Raw genomic sequence first — 17,719 nt, 5'->3', positions numbered from 1 at the left:
GAGCTATCTAAACTACCTGGCCCTATGTGAAAAAGTAATTGCTTCCTAAAGCTAATAACTGGTTGTTCCACCCTTGGCAGCAGGAACTGGCAGTGAGTCTTTGACATGGCTGTGGAGGGAATTGGCTCACTCTTCTCTGCAGAAATGTTTTAATTCGGCCACATTGGAGGGTTATTGAGCCGGAACGGACTTTCTGAGGTCACGTCAAAACATAATCATTACATCTTCCTGAATATTAAACCAATTTCCACGTGGGTGGTTGGTTTTTGTTTCTGATATCCTTTCATTTTTCTACAGTTTTCTACAGTGCACCCTAACTATGTTTTTGCTCCACCTCCCCAGAAATTCCTTTTGGAATTTGAAGAATGCTTTACAAATATGCTTCATATCATTTGATGCTATGGTTTTATCACTAATAAGGAGATGTTAGCATGCTGTCATGCTAAATTACAAGTGACAAACATGAGGCTCAGGGGGCAGATTTGGCCCGCCAAAGACTCCAATCTGGCCCACTGAAAGGGGCAAAGATGTTGGATGTCCAACTATATTTTTGAGTTGTACAGCTTTTCTTGTTGATTGAGACGGCCATTATGGTGATTCATACTATGCTGCAGTAGCTAAGTAACAGAGAAATGTTTAACTGACAGAGTAGTTCCTGTTTTTCACCGTCTGCAATGGAAAATTCTAGTATATCCACAGTAAAACAATAAAATAAATGAATAAATAAAAATAATTAAATGAAACAAAAGCAGATTTTTTTGTGATTTGACAAAAATCTGACAGCCAGAATTTTTTTCTGTGATTTTAATTCATCTATTTCAAAAAAGATTTCCTCAATTTATCACAACAGCACTTCTCTATTTTGTAGAAAAACTAAGACGTAGTGCTGAAACTGCAGCTCTCTTTTCTTATATGAAGCTATCGCAGGGTTTCAATGTGTATTTAAGCTTATTTACACTGACAGAAACGTGGGTTTTACTGATCAGGCCCCTTTTAAAAGACAAAGTGAAAGTATGTGAACCACAATGTGAAATAAATTTGATATCTCTCTGCTAAATCTTGTGGCTTTTCTTCGACATGCTATCATTTTCAGCAAACTGTTAAAAAGCTTGAAACCCCATCCCAGATAGACATAATTTAATATCAAAATAAAAGATGAACATATATTTAAACAGAGCCTTCAACACCCCACTGATAAAATCTGCTTGACCATCAGCCACACCGCTGACAGAGTCTGTGCCGATGGTGCGTTAGGTTGTGTTACTGTCAGGTGAATTATTTCTGTTTTGTCCTGCCATCTACACAACTCTATTAACTCTGTTCACACCAAAATGTTTTTGCCTTGGAGCATGCTGCAGTCGCCTTTGCTGAAGTGGCAGCGGGAGTGAATTGAGCTCGGCATCCTGCCACGGGAGCTGCTGCTTTCGGGGCCTTTCTCGTAAATCCATTGTGAAAGCTTTGGGGAGTCTGACCGGGCGAGGAAAAATGAAAGTATGGTTCGGCTGCTGTTTGAGAGAAGGACGGAAAAATACAAAGACAGGAAAAAAAGGGTATTTGCCAGTAGAAGGGGAAAAATCCTTGAGCTCTGTTCCTGTGTGGTTTGAAGCAGCGCTCGGCTCCCAAGGGCAAGAAAAAAAATGCTTTTGATTGAAGTCCTTTGTGAATCAGTGATACTATATACAGTAATACATGACATGGTGATACGGAGCTCACATGAGAAATGATGTTGTTTGAGATTCCTTTCCATGCTACCTGATTCTCACATCTCATGTTCTTATGTTCGTGTGTGTGTGTGTATAAACCCAAAGCTTTAAAGTGCTTTTGATAGACTCCTGTTTGTTTTCTCGGCACGAGATCAAGGTCAGGTAGCCTTAATATTAGCTCTGAGGGGTTTGTATTGTATGTCACCGGTGAGAGAGGAGAGTGAGCCCTTTAATGTCGATCCAAAAACCAGCCTTTCCGCTCTGTAGCACCATTTCACAGGTGAAAGCCGTGTCAGCCTCCACGAAACTAATTACCACAGCGAGCCCTTGCAGTAACACGGTGAATGCTAAGGTTCGTCCACATTAACTTCTGTGGATAAGTGCTCTGAATTCCCGTTGTGGATGAAATGGGAGGGCTGCGGAGGCAAAGCTATTCTCAGTGACAGAATCGGATTATGTGACGATCCATATGCAATCACTTTATGCCAAGGGAGAAGACAGACGTGGAGGAGAGATGGTGGAGAGGAGGCAGAGGGATGGGAGATGAAGAAGGAGGTGTGGGGGTGGGTGATGGGGGGTGATGTGGAGGGGAGGTGTGGGAGAAATAGCAGGGTTGCCAGGACTCTGAAGCTTGTCTGTCATTCCGTGCGTCAGTCAGCCTATTCCCAGACTCAGACGCAGGTAGCCCACAGTATTTGCGCAAATGTGAGTATATTTACACACACACAAGAAGCACACAAAAAACACTCTTTCTCACTCCATCAACACAAGCTGGAAGAGGGAAATATTCTGTTTTTTGTCCTCTGTCATAGACTAATTAGATTCCACCACCACAGCAATGCTTTTCCTCTCTCCACAGTTTTTTCTTCTTTTCTTACCTCACTAACACTCTCTGCCACACTGTAGCACTGCAGACCTTCTGGCTGTTTCCCTGGCAACAGCTGCTTCCTGTTTGTCTGTCTGTCTGTGTTGCCATGGAGGAAGGGGTAGGGCGATGTTGGCGGCAGCAGGCGGCTCAGTAATGACAATAAAGTGGCACTGAAGTGGACTTAGGGTTCACTTGATAAACATTTGTTAGAATAGTTGCATCACACGGGAGTGGCACCAGGGCCTTGTTCGTCTATTCTAAGGAGTAATTAAATCATTCAGGAGGGAGCAGTAATACACTAACCTTCATTTTCTTCCCCCCTTTGTTTGTGAAGATCCCATTCACCCTGCTTTACAGCTCTGCCTTCAATTTATATCAGGGTTTCTCAGGGCCGATTAATTCTCCTGACCCAAAATGACTGCCCAGTACTCCCTTCCCCACTTGGATACTGTTGCTATGTCTGTCAAAGTTTTCTGATTTTGCACAGTACACGTGTCACATTTATAATTCACTCGCAATTCTCGACTAAACAATAAATCTCCACATATGGAAAAAAAAAAAAACACATGAAAAAAATCTTTCAGCTTTCAGCTAATTCATATCGAAAAAGGTTAATAATAATGCCAACAGACTGAGGGATCTTTACCAGACAAAGATCCATGTAGTAGAAATAAAAAATAGAAATAAAGGAACAGGATTAAACAAGTATAACTTGTTTAATAGGAGGATCAATTAATAAAAGCTACTTTCAGCAGCTCTCTTATTCAGAAGAGATTACCAGAGTGGGTAGCTCCACATATTTCATTTTTATGCCCTTACTGACACAACCCTAAAGGAATTTGGATCTCCTTCCAAAAGCGAGCTTTAAATGCTGGGCAAATGTGTACACGACTACACTATGTGTTTTACAAATGCAGCAGTGTATTTCTTGGAGTAACAGATGTGTTGTTTTTCTCATACCAACAAAACTCTAATATTAAGAAACACCCACTCCACTCAAGGCTGGCACTAAAAGCAGTTGAATTCCCATAAACTCTAATGTTAAAACATCCATGTTTACAGGAAAAAGAAACAATACACATAGCTCAATTTTAAGTTAATTTAGAAACATTTTTAACAACTGTTTTAATTAATTAGTATTAGGATCAGAGATGGGCAGTACCGCGTTACTGTGGAGTAAGGGATTACTTACTTACTGTGGAGTAAGGGATTACTTACTTACTTTGGAGTAAGGGATTACTATTGCAAAAACGGTAATTAGATTACCGTTACTTTCCTGTAAGCACGCTGCGTTACTGTGTTAGTAAAACCGTGATTTTTTTGCGAGGATGTCTCATGACAATGACGTAAGCGAGTGTGACGTTCGTGACAACAGCTGTGTGCAGATCAACAATGGATAATATATCGAGTGCGGGAGAGAGTATGAGCATACAGCATTTAAGGCATGGAAGTACTGACCTTACTTTGAGTTTGATTCCATAAAAAGTGACAAAAACATTAGTGCCCGTTGTGCGTGGGAAGAAAACTTATTTTTACAGCGATGGGAAATGGGAAATTCACAGAGAAACTCACGGATTCTTCCACTGATCGCTTCGGCACACCTGCACCAGGGCAAACATCCGCCTACCACACTCCTGCTTTACAGGTGAAGATAGAACAACAGGACCGCTAGTCTGTGATTTTATTTATTTTCCGCTGTGTTTTACTTGCATCTATTTGAAAGACTGAGTGTAAACACAAAAAAAATATTTTATTTTATGTGCTGGAATGTGCAGAAAATAGGTTTAAATGTTAAACAAATTTCTTCCAGTCAGAGAATGTTGCATATAATTAAATTTTTGCTTGATGCATAAAGTTAAAAGATTAAAACTAATAAAACAAGTTTTAAAAAGAGACTTTTCATTTGATTACATTTTGTATGATGGATTATGCAGAAAAAGTCGAATTGTACTGAAAGATCTATCGCTTTATCACCTATTCAGGTTGTAAATCGTGTTTTTAAAAAGTAACTAAGTAACTAAGTAATTAATTACTTTTGAAAATAAGTAATCAGTAATGTAACAGGATTACTTTTTGGGGGAAGTAATCAGTAATTAGTTACTGATTACTTTTTTCAAGTAACTTGACCAACACTGATTAGGATAGAGGTTGCTTTGAGCAATTGGTGTCTGTCTCCAAGAACCACAGCTAAGCAGTAAAGGAATACAAATTTTCCATTTACTTTCATTACGGCAGACAAATCTTGAGCAATGTGAGCACGAGATAAGAAACCTCAATACTGTTGGTCATTTTAATTGAAACCTGGTGCACGGTTAATTTAACAAAAGCCAGTCGAAGACCTTTTGGTGAGTGAAATTCAAGCATTTTAATGGTGCTTGTTGGTATTACTTAGGAGCTATCTGCAGGTTATTAGCATTAGCTCATAACTTGGCATTGTCCAGATGTGGTTACTTGTGATCAAAGCCTAAGCTCTTCTGCAGTAGATGTTCCATGCCTAAACACGTTTGTGTCAACTAACAACGCTCAATTTGCGTTTATGGTCAGTTGGAAGCTAGTTAGCCAAGCATGCTAAAATTTTCAGCTTGGGTTAAAGCAAACAAACCCACTGGTTGTTCTTTAGCGCTTATGTTTTTAGAGAGAACCAGTGAAGGAAAAAGACAACATGCTTCATGCTTTTTAGTATTTTGTATTCTTGTTTGTGAGGTTTTTTTCCATCAGATTAGAAATCAGAAAACACCACATGACCGCAAAGTTTAAAACCCCCATTCTGTTATGGATGACTAATTACAGGATGTGTTTTGTGATTTGTCAACAAAACTTTGCAATTTATTTGAGATAAACCAGCCTGTGATATGAGCTGCGTAATACTCCAGTGATGCACAAATATTGTCCTCTTCTACATAGCCCACACAGATCATCAGCATAAATAATCATTAGTAGCATCTGTGCTCTGGATACATAAATGCAGCACACTGCTGACAAACCAGATGAAGTAGCTTATTGGAGTGAGGAAGGTCAGCACAAAGTCAGCTGGACCAAATTAGACCTCGCAGTTCTTTTAAGAGAGCAGGTCATTTCTGCTATTATTGGCTTACCATGCAAAGTATCTATCCAAAGTAAAGGATCAAATGATGTAGATGACCTGCTTGATGAAGACTCATGTACAAACACTGTATATTATTTGTCAGTCACAGTTTGGATAACTTCCATGTAAATTTGTATGCTCTGTTGACAATGCCTAAATCCTTGCAGTTCCCAACACGATGTTGGCCTCAGAGTTTATTTAGTTACTGCTGCATTGTTATCGGTAGCCAGCTGGGAATTTGCACAACAACCTAATTCAGTGGAACAGTCATCGTAATGTTGCAACACCTACGTCACAGAGCACATTTGATTTCTCGTCAACCTGACCTGTGTCGAAATTTTAATATCTGAAAAAGGATACGTCAGCATTAGTGGATTGTTTGTTCTTGCATGTTTGAAAAAAAAAATGAAAGCATTTCTCATAACCTGTTTGTGAATCGCTTTTATGTGTGTGAGCGGAGCTGAAAGTCTTGCCGACAGATGAAATGAGCGTGTCTTTGTACAGCAAAAAGCCAAGATGGCATCTTGTCTAAGCATACCAGAGATGACTGAATGCTGCTTCATCTATACAAGTTGTTCGGAAATTCGCCCAGAACGATATCAACACTCTGTTCCCGAGGCATTTGTTTCAAGTACTTGAAAACCACTGCCATTTTTTTTTGTTTGGCAAGAGCTGGGGGTATACCCGTATCTTACAAGAAACAATAGCTTCTATTTGAGAAACAATTCAAGTTCACAGGTACAACACATGGTAAATAGAGCATGTGGGCCAAGTATCTTGTTCCACACTGGCCCGAATCCCTCCCAGCTCGCACACTGTCAGAAGATAAAAGAGGAAACACAGCAGAAGGAGAGTTTGAAACACAGAGCGACTTCAAAGCTGGAGAAGAGTTTCTTTAAACGTAGTTCTCCGAAGACCACATCAAACACAGGGAGAGGCGAATGGGGGAGGGAGAGAGCTGTGTTGGGTTCATGTACACATGCAAGAAGATGTGTGTGTGCGTGTGTGTGTATGCATCACAACAAAGTTGCAGAGATGCATCGAGGCTATGCTGGTCCAACCCAAGTGTAGAGAAGAAAAAGAGGCTGTCAGCTCTGATAAAGAGTTTGGAGTGTGTGTGCGTTTCTTCTCGTTCTGGGAGGCCTCTTCAGCACCCAGAGAGCACTTCAGCACAGCGGCTGCCAAGGAGATGATCAGAGGGTGGCCCCTCAGCCCACACACACGCTCACGCATACTCACCCTGCCGCATTAGGGCTCCCATCATGTAAGCGCAGAGTCGCACACACACATGAAGCCACACAATCCATGCTGTTTTATTGTGTATAAACCAGAGTGGGTATTGATTGTTTTAAACAGAGCGTTTACGACGCAAATGCTATTCCTAGGGCTTCGAGCACACCCACACATGTTTTCCCCGATGGTGTGCATCCACAAGCAACATTAGCACAAATGCACACACATACACACACGCACACACATAGGGACACATTAAAACAGGCATTCCTGACATTCCTGTGAAAACCCTGTGGTATCATCTGCAGGCAACACCACACCATCACCTCTGACTCAATGAGCCTTTGTCAGAGAAAAACATGACCTTTCTCCTGTTTTAGCTAAAGCTGCCATGCAGTTCTGTAACCAGTAGTTACAGTCGTGGGAAAAGACAAGCTGCTTTAATTGGAAACAGTGTAAAATATTCCAGTCTGGTGTTTGTGTAATGTCTGACCTGGTGGCTCCTGTCTTTTCCTTTCTTTTAATGGTGTTCTTCCTATTTCTTCCTTATTTTGGCACTCTTGCAGAAAATTCATTGTGGACTTGCCTCCTTCCTGTCTGCCTTGTTCTCATCTAGGCTCTGCCTCCCTGGTGCTGTCTCTGCCCATCGGTCCGTCTGACTCCACGTCTGCCCGTCTGTCTGTCTTGCTTTTGTGTTCGTTTCCTTCTAATCTGGCAATGATATCTCCACCCACCCCCATCCCATCTAACTGATTACACAGCTGTGGGATCAAGCTGATGTTTTTAGATAAGCTTAAAAATGTATTTAGATTTTTTTTGTAAGACTTCTAGTTTATATCCATTCTAGCAGCTCAACAACAAGTCTCCCTGATTTATATCGCACATGGCACCATTGTTGGGCAAGTTACTTTGAAAAAGTAATTAATTATAGTTACTAGTTACTTCTTCAAAAAAAGTAACTGAGTTAATAACTGAGTTACAATATTCTTAAAGTAATTAATTACTTGAAAAGTAACTATTGCATTACTTTAAAAAAAAACCTCTGGGGTCCAGGGTATAATTGGCCATTTTTAACTACTTTTGATTTTCCCTCCACATTTTACCTTTAAAAACTATTTACTTTGCCTTGTTTGGTATCATTCTTTTCAGCACAACCTCAGGTGTCTGAATTTACAGTTATGTTTTCATTGTGACGTACTTTTGACACAATTGATCTAAAATCAGACAAAACAACATAAAATCAGAGTAGAAAACGTTATATTTTTTACTGTAACAACCACAAACATGTTTAACGAATCATTTTTCATAACTTTAAATGCAAATATACATTTTCAATTTTAAAATCATATGCACAAGTTTTGCAAACGACAAAGTTATTTGTATCCATTTACCTTTTACCTTGATTTTTTAAATAACCATTTCAAACTATTTACAGAACAATCAGCTGTTCTGCATTAAATAAGATGCCACACAAATTATTTGTGCCACTCCAAAACAATAATTTCTGTCCACTATAAAGGAGAACATCACAGCCTGATACCTGACAGCAGGTGTATCACTCCTGTTTCTACCTGGAGACAGCAGTCGCCTCATTGTTCTGACACACAACACAAAACTATCCACAACACTACACACTAACTACACAAGACAATACATTAACTACACACTCCAAACACACTAAACGTCAAAAATCTCTCACATCTCAAAACACTCTCTCTCTCTCTCTAAAACTTCCCCTGTTTTTTTGGGGTTTTTTGGCTCATAAGCAGAGAGTGCTCGCTGCGCTGTCCTTAGACAGTAAACGTGACAAAACTATTGAGGAAAAACGCCGCATATATATTGTTTATCATGACTCTGGTTTTACGTGGCCTATCAACACAATTATAAACTGGTATATATCACCTTGTTGCTTTGTCTTTTAGTGGTCATGTGATTGGCTTACCACGACTACTTTATTCTTCCTCAGTCAAACAGCAGCGCTCATGCGATTGCTTTGCCCCCCCTTAGCTCCAGGTGTTGTGCTAGACCAGGGGTGGGCAACTCCAGGCTTCGAGGGCCGGTGTCCCTGCAGGTTTTAGATGTGTCCTTGAACCAACAGACCTGATTTAAATGACTAAATTAGCTCCTCAACATGTCCTGCAGTTCTCCAGAGGCCTGGTAACAAACTAATCATGTGATTCAGGTGTGTTGACCCAAGGTCTGTAGGCCTGGAGTTGCCCACCCCTGTGCTAGACAGTGATCGTGATTACCGTCTGCGGGAGCGCGCGCAGCTGCTTAAAGCTGTAGCGTCCAGATTATTTACGTAGTCAGCTACTTCCATGCAACTGATATAAGATGCGGTAAGCTGAACACAGCTTCAACCGTCTGTTTGTGGAAAAATAGTAATGGACCGCATTTCCTTGTTAGTAACTGTAACGATAGGAATAGTAATTAGTTAGATTACTCGTTACTGAAAAAAGTAACGCTGTTAGTAACGCCGTTACTTGTAACGCCATTATTCCCATCACTGCTTGGCACAAGGCCTAACAGTTCACTAGCGATCCACATCACACAGAAACGTTTATCCCAAAAAGAACAACCCCATGTGTTGTTAGTTGACTGACTCTTGGGCTTGTATGAATAATTACATGTAAAGTGTTTCTGAGGCCTCACCTTTAAATACTACTAAACTCAGCACTTTGATAATATAAAAAATGTTGCGTTGAAAATATAAACGTCTCTAGCTTAAACCAGGGGTGGGCAACTCCAGGCCTCGAGTGCCGGTGTCCTGCAGGCTTTAGATGTGTCCTTGATCCAACACAGCTGATTCAAATGGCTAAATGACCTCCACAACATGTCTTGAAGTTCTCCAGAAGCCTGGTAATGAACTAATCATTTGATTCAGGTGTGTTGGCCCAGGGTGAGATCTAAAACCTGCAGGACACCGGCCCTTGAGTTTGAAACCCCTGATCTACACAAAACAGATTCATTCAAGCAGCGTTGGGCCTAGTCAAGTCACTGTGCCCCCTCTGCCAAAGTCTAGTGATACACATGAACTATAAGTTAAACTGATTCATACAGTTTGCTTAAAGAAAAAAACTGAACACCCATAATTTTTCAACGACAGTAATTTCGTGCTTCTGCAGCAGTCATGGTAACCATGGCCGAGGAGGACACTGAGCAGATGGGCCAGTGCACGTCAGACTTTGGGAAGTACCCCTCATGCCTCTTTAAGACTAAAAAACAACTCATTCAGTAGCTTGTCAAGCTAGTCTTAAAACGTGACCCTACTCAAAAATTGCAAAACAAATGGAAATTTGTTGAAGTTACCATGTGCTCACAATCAGCTGCCCTAGTGTGTGGTGAGTTTACTGACTCACTTCTGCATCGGAGAAATTGTCGCTGCACTGTAATCTAAGAAATATTTTTTTACGCTTTTATAACTGTGCTTACATTTCTCTATGAGTATGTCTTTATGGTTGTAAATATACCAAAGAGAAGAATAACTTGAACCAAATTCCCCCATGCCATAGGCGGTTGCCCTTCAAGTGTATATGATCTGCTGCTGACCCCGTTCACAGGTACCAAGTGTGTTTAAATATGAGGCCAAGAGTCTATGTGTGAGAGCTTTGGAATGCAACCCATCTGGCCGTTGCCTCGACTTGGTGTGTCACAGGTTTGGGCAGTGGTTCTCAAACTGTGGAGTAGGGCCTCACTGGTAAAGGCGGGACAAGATTTGCAAAAATATGAAGTGAAACTGACTTGAGCAATCTCATTCTTATTCTTTTTTTCTTTTGTTTTTAAGGAAACTGAACCAACAGGACTTTTTCTGATACTATTGCACTGGTATTTATTCGTGCAAAATTCAACTTCAAACCCTTTTTAATAGTTCTTAAAAATTACCGGGTGTGAGCCATGAAGGTCTTTTTTTTTCAGCATCTGAATTGTGGCATGCCAAAAAATCTTTTTAAAGCCACAGGAATTGCATTAGATAGGAGTAAAGATAGTTTGTTCTGATGCATGTGTAAGTCACATTGACATACATGTGGGCATCGATGCACATACTAGGCAATGAAATTTTAAATGTTCACTGGGGTAATCGTGCTAATTGAATTTGTTAGCAAAATGCAGCTCTAACTAATGAGAATGTCTTTGAGTTGCAGTTATCTGATCGCAGATGATCATTTTTTGACAGCTTCTGCAGATAATGGGCCAAGAAGTAGTTGACCTGAAAATGAACTCCATTACATTGTTAATATCAATATTTCTGTCCCAGTCTCCCAGCCCCGACAAACATGATGATCACGTGACTACAGTTTCAAAGCTGTTTCTGGTGCTCCTGTGCTTATTTTGAAGAAAAGATAGTAACTCATCACCCCCAACCGGATGTGACAGATGGCTGCTCCTCCCTTAGCCTGGTTATGTTGAAGGTTTCTTCTTGTTAAAATGAGTTTTTCCTTTCCACTGTCGCCAAGTGCTCGCTCACAGGTGGTTGATTGATTGTTGGGATTATTTATCTGTTATTGTAGGGACTTTACCTTACAATATAAAATGCCTTGAAGTAACTGTTGTTGGTGCTATATAAGTAAGATTTAATTGAGTTGACCTCTCCAACATGAGCTCCACCTCTTGACCCATGACAGCTGAGATAGCCTCCAGCTGCCCCTGACATGACCCTGAAGTGTATAATTGGTTAAGATGACAGATGACGTTAACAAGTACAAAATCCTTGGTTGTAATTAACAAGTAGGAGTCGGAAAGACTGACCTATCTTAACTGAAATTCAGTGGCTTTAAAAAGTGAAACATCTGTCTTTGAAGTCAGCAGCGAAACGCTGGAAGCTTATCACAGGCACAATCACTTCACACGTTCGACTTTACGTTTGCCATTTATCGTTTGCGTCTTCCACTGAATGAAAAACAACACAGCCACAAATACACGCAAACATTTTCAACCACAGGATGCGATGAGGGTTCGCACATCCTCTCTGCCCCCTCAACATCCTGTATGAAAACCTTACTACCGCAGCAGCACAGGAAGTCACGTCTGTGAAGAAAGGACATTGGGGTTAGTCGGGACATGAGAGAAACTAGCGGGCTGAGCTGAATGAAAAAGCTGATGCATACGTTCTGATCAATATAAATACAGTTTAAGTTCAATACAACTTCCTGCTCGCAACAAAACAGGCCCGGAGATGAAAAGTGTCTGTCTAGAAAGCATCTATTCATTACCGAATGAGACACTGAGCCAGCCGAGTGTAGTAACCTGCGTGAAAGAGTCTTTACTAATGTGATTAGGCTTGATGCTGCAGATGATTTGCCTCGGGACATTGTTTTACTCTCTGATCCTTCATAATTGTTGCACAGATGTGGGTGGCTCTGGCTAGTTAGCGAGGCAAGGAGGAGGAAGATGAAGAAGGAGAGGAAAGAAAGGAGGAATGATACACGCGGTGGAGACGGGTGAAGAAGCACCTGCTGAGTACACATGGCTTTGAATGACCCAGTTTAAGTGGCTGCACTCACGCACGCATCAGTCTGAAGTGCTGCCCCTGCTGCGAGCAAATGCGGTTGCAAGCACATGGTTCCTCTGATCAAGGCTATTGGCAAGATGGTTTGTATTATCCAGGGGGCAGAGCAGAGATAGTAAGCCGGTTGTTTGGTCTGAGAGAGTTGGAGTGCAGGTGCATGTTGTAAACAAGGATAGTTAAAGATGAAATGGGGTGGAGAGGGACACATTCCACATTATGCAAAGTCCCGTCTGACCTTTGTAAAATCTGTGCACAGCACTATAGACTGTATATAAATGATGCACACATCCACCAAAATGTCAGTGGTTTGTTTTGATGCAATAATGTTAGCAATTTTGGTGCTACCATGATGATTTCTTGGATTCAGAATGAAGGTAGTAACTTAGCTAACTTAGTTAGCATGGTGCATGTCAGATTTAATGCTAGTGTGCAGCCCAAACGTCTTTGGCACCACAAACACAGATGAGATTTGACTAATGAAAGGTGAGGACGAGCAGTCAGCTACTGGCTACAGTCACTGAATCTACTGACCACTGGAAAAGCTAACTTTAAGTCTCAGCTAACATTAAAAGGTTACGTTTCACCTTCCAGTGGGACAGTAATGTTACAAGTAACAACCTCTTAAAATGATTTTGATATTGTTAAAAACAATGTTAATTTCACATGATGTATTAATGTGGGAGTCTGTGAGGATTGACTTGCCAGCTTTCTTCATATACTTTCTTTACGTGCTCATATTAGAGACAGTTGCATGAATTTATCAGCAAGCATCACTTCCTCTGCACTGAGGGATTTTTTCCCCTTGACAAAAATACCGTCTTTACACCACACAGACCTACAGTATCATTAACTCTTTAATAGTCATCTTCCAGCTCATCAGATTTAGTATTCAAATACTAATCTGTCAGCCTGTGCTGCACTGTGATACTGCTTCTTCAAAGGGAATCTTTATATGTAGTAATGTGAGGGTATGCAAATGTGTGGGTGAAAGAAGCGGATGGGGGAAGATAGCCGCCGTATGTGTGTGTGCGCGCACGCGCTCAACACTCTCAGCAGAGAGAGAAACATCTGTGTTTGTATCCCCTTGCATACAATAATTCACGCACAGCATCCATTTTTTGTCAGCATCATAAAGAACTCAATCTGCTTATACAGCACCACATTTAAATTCCCCAAATTCATCCCTTACCAAACGTGTGCCCATATAGTCAGACATATATCAGATTTCCGAGTTACATAATATGAACGCGTGTTATCTTGGCAAGAAGTCAGAGCTGCACAAAAACAGATGAAAGTGTACAGTATACATGCAGTAAAGTATCCAGTATACACATGCAGCTGGAGCAGTGCCCTGGGTGATTAAGTGCAAAAAGTCAGAGTCAGTTAGCCACACGCTTGAAGTGGGACGAAGACAAATCTAACTGACTGTGAAGATGCTCGGCCACGTTTGCGCTCAAAGCTTCCAGTATATATGTGCCACGGAAACTCGTTTCCCTCTTTACTGTTATGGGGTGTTGCAGCTTTTCAAATAGATGAATGAAGATACTCTCAAACAGTCACTTTACACCGCATCCTCGTCTCAGAACGTCAATGGGATGAGAGAACTTTCGTTATTACTCACCGCAGAAGAGAAAGTTGACGGCTCCTCGCAGACGCTCTGTTTTACTGTGACGAGCCGAGATGCAAGAATATAATATATTCTTACACGTATTCTTGCAAGATGCATGGATCTGTCGCCGAGTGAGATGCAAGCCTACGTGCTTGTAAAATGATGAATAAATAGAGAGCAGCTTGGCTTGTAGTGTAGTAAGTTTGTGAGTTGGTGATCAGAATCAGTCTCCTCTACTACTATTACTGTGAAAAACCCAAGAAGCCATAGAGAGTAAAGATAATCATAAAGTAAGAACAGACTTTCTCAGTTATTTTAGCTGCTTAGTACATGTTTAAGGTCATGTTGTGCGTTTAACTATGAGTGTCAAGAAGTGAAGCGAAAACAGCAGCAGCAGTAGCAGCGCATACACCGCCAGCGTGCTTGTGTGTGTGTTGTGCAGATTGCGGGGCAGCTGTGTGTGTGCATATGCAGTATGAGGAGAGTGCTAGGGGGAGACCACCTACACTTCCACCTGCTATGCCTTTTAGAGGGGCCTCTTCAATCACAAGGCGGGGGTCATTATAGATGCGAGCCTGTAGCCGCCAGGCATTGTTTAGCTATTTCTGTCCTTGCGCTTTACAGCCAAACATCGAGCAAAAGCTCCATTAAAAAACCTGCACTTCAAAACATGTGCAGGAAGCATCGTGGCCCCCGAACACGAAGCTCTCCCTTTTTTCTTTTCTCGTGAAAAACACAAGATCGATCTGAATAAGATAATTCTTCAAAATTTCACAGCGACAAACATTTCTCAGTGACGGAGGTAGATGTGGTTAGAAATACGGAGACCTCTTTGCCCAGGCTGACACGGCGATGAGGAATGACAAAGCAGCAAACTGTTTGACAGGCACTGTGAAGATGACTAAGTCCAAACTTTCAGAGTGAGATATGAAGGGGGAAGATGTTGTTTGTTCTTGACTTCAGGGAAAACTATCTCAGGGCTTCGATTTCTGTCTGTTGTTCTGGTGGTCGTGTGCAGCTGGTTTTCTTAAAGTCCCTGACATTTTTTTAAAATGACTTGAAAGGTCTGTGCGAGTTGAAAGGTTAAAGAAATGTATTACATGTACCTCCCACATTAAAGGAGTAGTTTCACATTTGCTAAAAAGCCAGACGAGAAGATCAAGCCTGCTTGTGTATACTCTAAATATGAAACCACAGCTAACAGCTGGTCTGGTTTGTTTAACTGGAACTGGAGGGCTGGTGGTGGTGGTGGTGGTGCAAAGCAAAGAAATTACACCCAGACCTCTACAACTGAAAATGTCAGTAATTAACAAGTCTTGTTCGTTAAACCTGAATAAAGTATAGATAAAACTGTTATTTCCATATGTAGTAAAATATAATGGGCGGTATCCCTCTGTTCTGGGACCTTCCCACTGCTGCGCAGTCATAAGTAGAAAGCATACAGCAGGGAGAACAGCAGTAAGACCCCAGAGCGGGCATCAGTAACAACAGATATGACTGCAATTAAGTCAGACAGGACAAAGCAAGGAGCTGAGCTGGAGGTGGGTTGCAAAGCAGCTTGCAGGGGCAGCAACACCTATGCACAGGCTAAAGCAGCTTAACTAGAGCCATATAGGAGATTAGCCCAGTGGATGTGCATGATGGTATTTACCTGAGCCAACCAGAGGGTGTGGGCTGGCTATGAAACCAGACTGACTTTGCAGCTCACCTGAACTTATGCTTTGCTTGATAAATGTCACACTGTGATGTTAGCTGATGATAGCTGAGGACTCAATCTTCTCTGTCTACAAGTCTTCTCATCTAATCGATCTAATCTAAAAGTTAATCAGTTCATTTCAAAAAAATGTGCAACTGGAGCATCCTTTAAATCTATCAGCGTCAAAGGAAGCCAGACACCACTCTCTGTCTGAAAACTAGTAAACAAGTGTGCCTTGCAAACAATTAGACAGTAATTTGTGACTGAAGTAGACTTCCAAATAACCCAGTGAGAGTCTATATTTGGTTCAGGGCCTCCTAAATGCACTACTTAAGGTAAACTACATTAAATGTGAGAAAATTAGTGTGCCACTAACAGACCACAAAGTGCTAATTGTGCTGCCTGTGGCTGCCTCTGCCTGCCTTCATCACAACCTGCAGACGGCTCTTAATACCAACCCTCCGCTTCTATTTAGCAACGGGATCTTTGTCCAAGTGCGGCAAACAATAATTGTCAGCTGAGGGCGAGATACAAAAACATGCCTGATAGCAGGCTGAGCTGAGGCACAGGGCGCTGCGATTGGTCCAGATATGCTTTATATATCTTGTTTTTAAAAAGGAAAAAAATCAGGTGTATTTTAATTTCTGCTTTGAGCAGATCCTCGTAACGTTGTTTTTGAAATGTGCCGTATGAATACATTGTTGCTGTGTGTGAACATGTGTGCTCAGTTCATGCTGTGTACAAGGTGGTGCACCAGCAAAAGTGCATTTACATATGTGAGTAAGAGTGTGACTGTGAGTGAGAGCGGTGTGCCGCGTGTGTTTGTGTGTGTGTGCACGTATGAGTGGATGAAATATGTGGGTGTTTGTGGGGGAGTTGGATGATTTTTGCAGGCACTGATTCACTCCAGGGCATCCATGTCCAGGCTTGTTGAAGACATGCCGGGTCCTGGGCATCGGGAATGGTGCTCAGTTACAGGATCACGCAAAGGCTCCCTGAGGCTTAACAGGAGTTGCAGACGCAGACAAAGTCAGAAAATCTGCGGTCTTTTATGTTGACAGTAAAAACTGCGTGTGAGTGTTTGCCCCAAGAAAGTGCTGTCACTGCAGCTTTTCTCTGAGCTGCTGCTATCCTGAGAAGATCTCGGTGGATTTCTATCAAACAAACACCTGCACAGAAACAAACTAACAGCACTAATAGTTGCATGTTAAAGAGTGGCTGTGCTGTTGTTCAGGTGTGACATATGAAAGTGTTTGTGTGACTACAAACTTACTCACAATATCTGGAAGGTGTACCTCTCTGTTCTCAGTGATGTCATTCCCATCAAGGTTGTGACCTTCATTTATAACCCCTCCACCCTTCCCTGAGGGATTCCCCAGTCTGGCTTTAGCCACGTTATGACGTCCCGCTGTCTAGAACTGCAGAGTTGTTTTTGTTAGGACTGGGAAGGAAACCGGGAAGTAGATCAGACAGTGAAGATGAGCCTCGGCACAGACAAGAAACAACTGCTGACAGGCAGCAAAGTGGAAAGGGGAGTTTTGGGAAGCATATGTGATTATTCACACACACACACACAAAGATTTCTGAAGGAGAATTTATTCGTTATCAAAGTGAGAGCGGAAAATGATGGAGTAGCGGCTTTCCAATTCCAAATGATGATTATGAGCTCCAGGGAAGCCGACATGGCAACGCACAAAACGAGTTTTGTTTTATTAAAAGCCAAAGCCATGTTTTGACCATGTGGCAGATAAAGAACCAAAGGAAAACACACACTCAGCCGAGCCGCTGCGGCTGGCTTACTGAGCCAAACCATAACTGAGAGGACCCACTCAGAGAAAATCTCAAAGTTGTTTGGCAGACGGCAAACACACTGAGATCAAATGTGTGTAGACTTCGGCAGAGAAGAGGAATTCATGCAGTATATTTTATTTGCCACTTCAAGACTGTGAGGATGAAATGTCAGCTACCCCCCCTTCCCCACCCAACACACACACACACACACACACACACACACACACA

The 17,719-nt window shown here is 41.7% G+C and overlaps 1 long non-coding RNA gene across 1 annotated transcript in view; it reads right to left on the bottom strand.

Moving 5' to 3' along the window:
* Window positions 1–17,654, bottom strand: part of LOC121814416 — a 51,179-nt gene extending 33,525 nt beyond the window's left edge. Inside the window, exon 1 of the long non-coding RNA XR_006054332.1 lies at window positions 14,017–17,654. This is a non-coding gene — a long non-coding RNA (uncharacterized LOC121814416). The remainder of the gene's footprint in view (window positions 1–14,016) is intronic.
* Window positions 17,655–17,719: the final 65 nt, after the last annotated feature.

The sequence above is a fragment of the Haplochromis burtoni genome, unplaced genomic scaffold (genome assembly GCF_018398535.1).
Source record: "Haplochromis burtoni strain Fernald_Lab_line unplaced genomic scaffold, NCSU_Asbu1 Contig_45, whole genome shotgun sequence".
Classification (NCBI taxonomy): domain Eukaryota; kingdom Metazoa; phylum Chordata; class Actinopteri; order Cichliformes; family Cichlidae; genus Haplochromis; species Haplochromis burtoni.
This window is presented reverse-complemented; position numbering and strand designations above follow the sequence as displayed.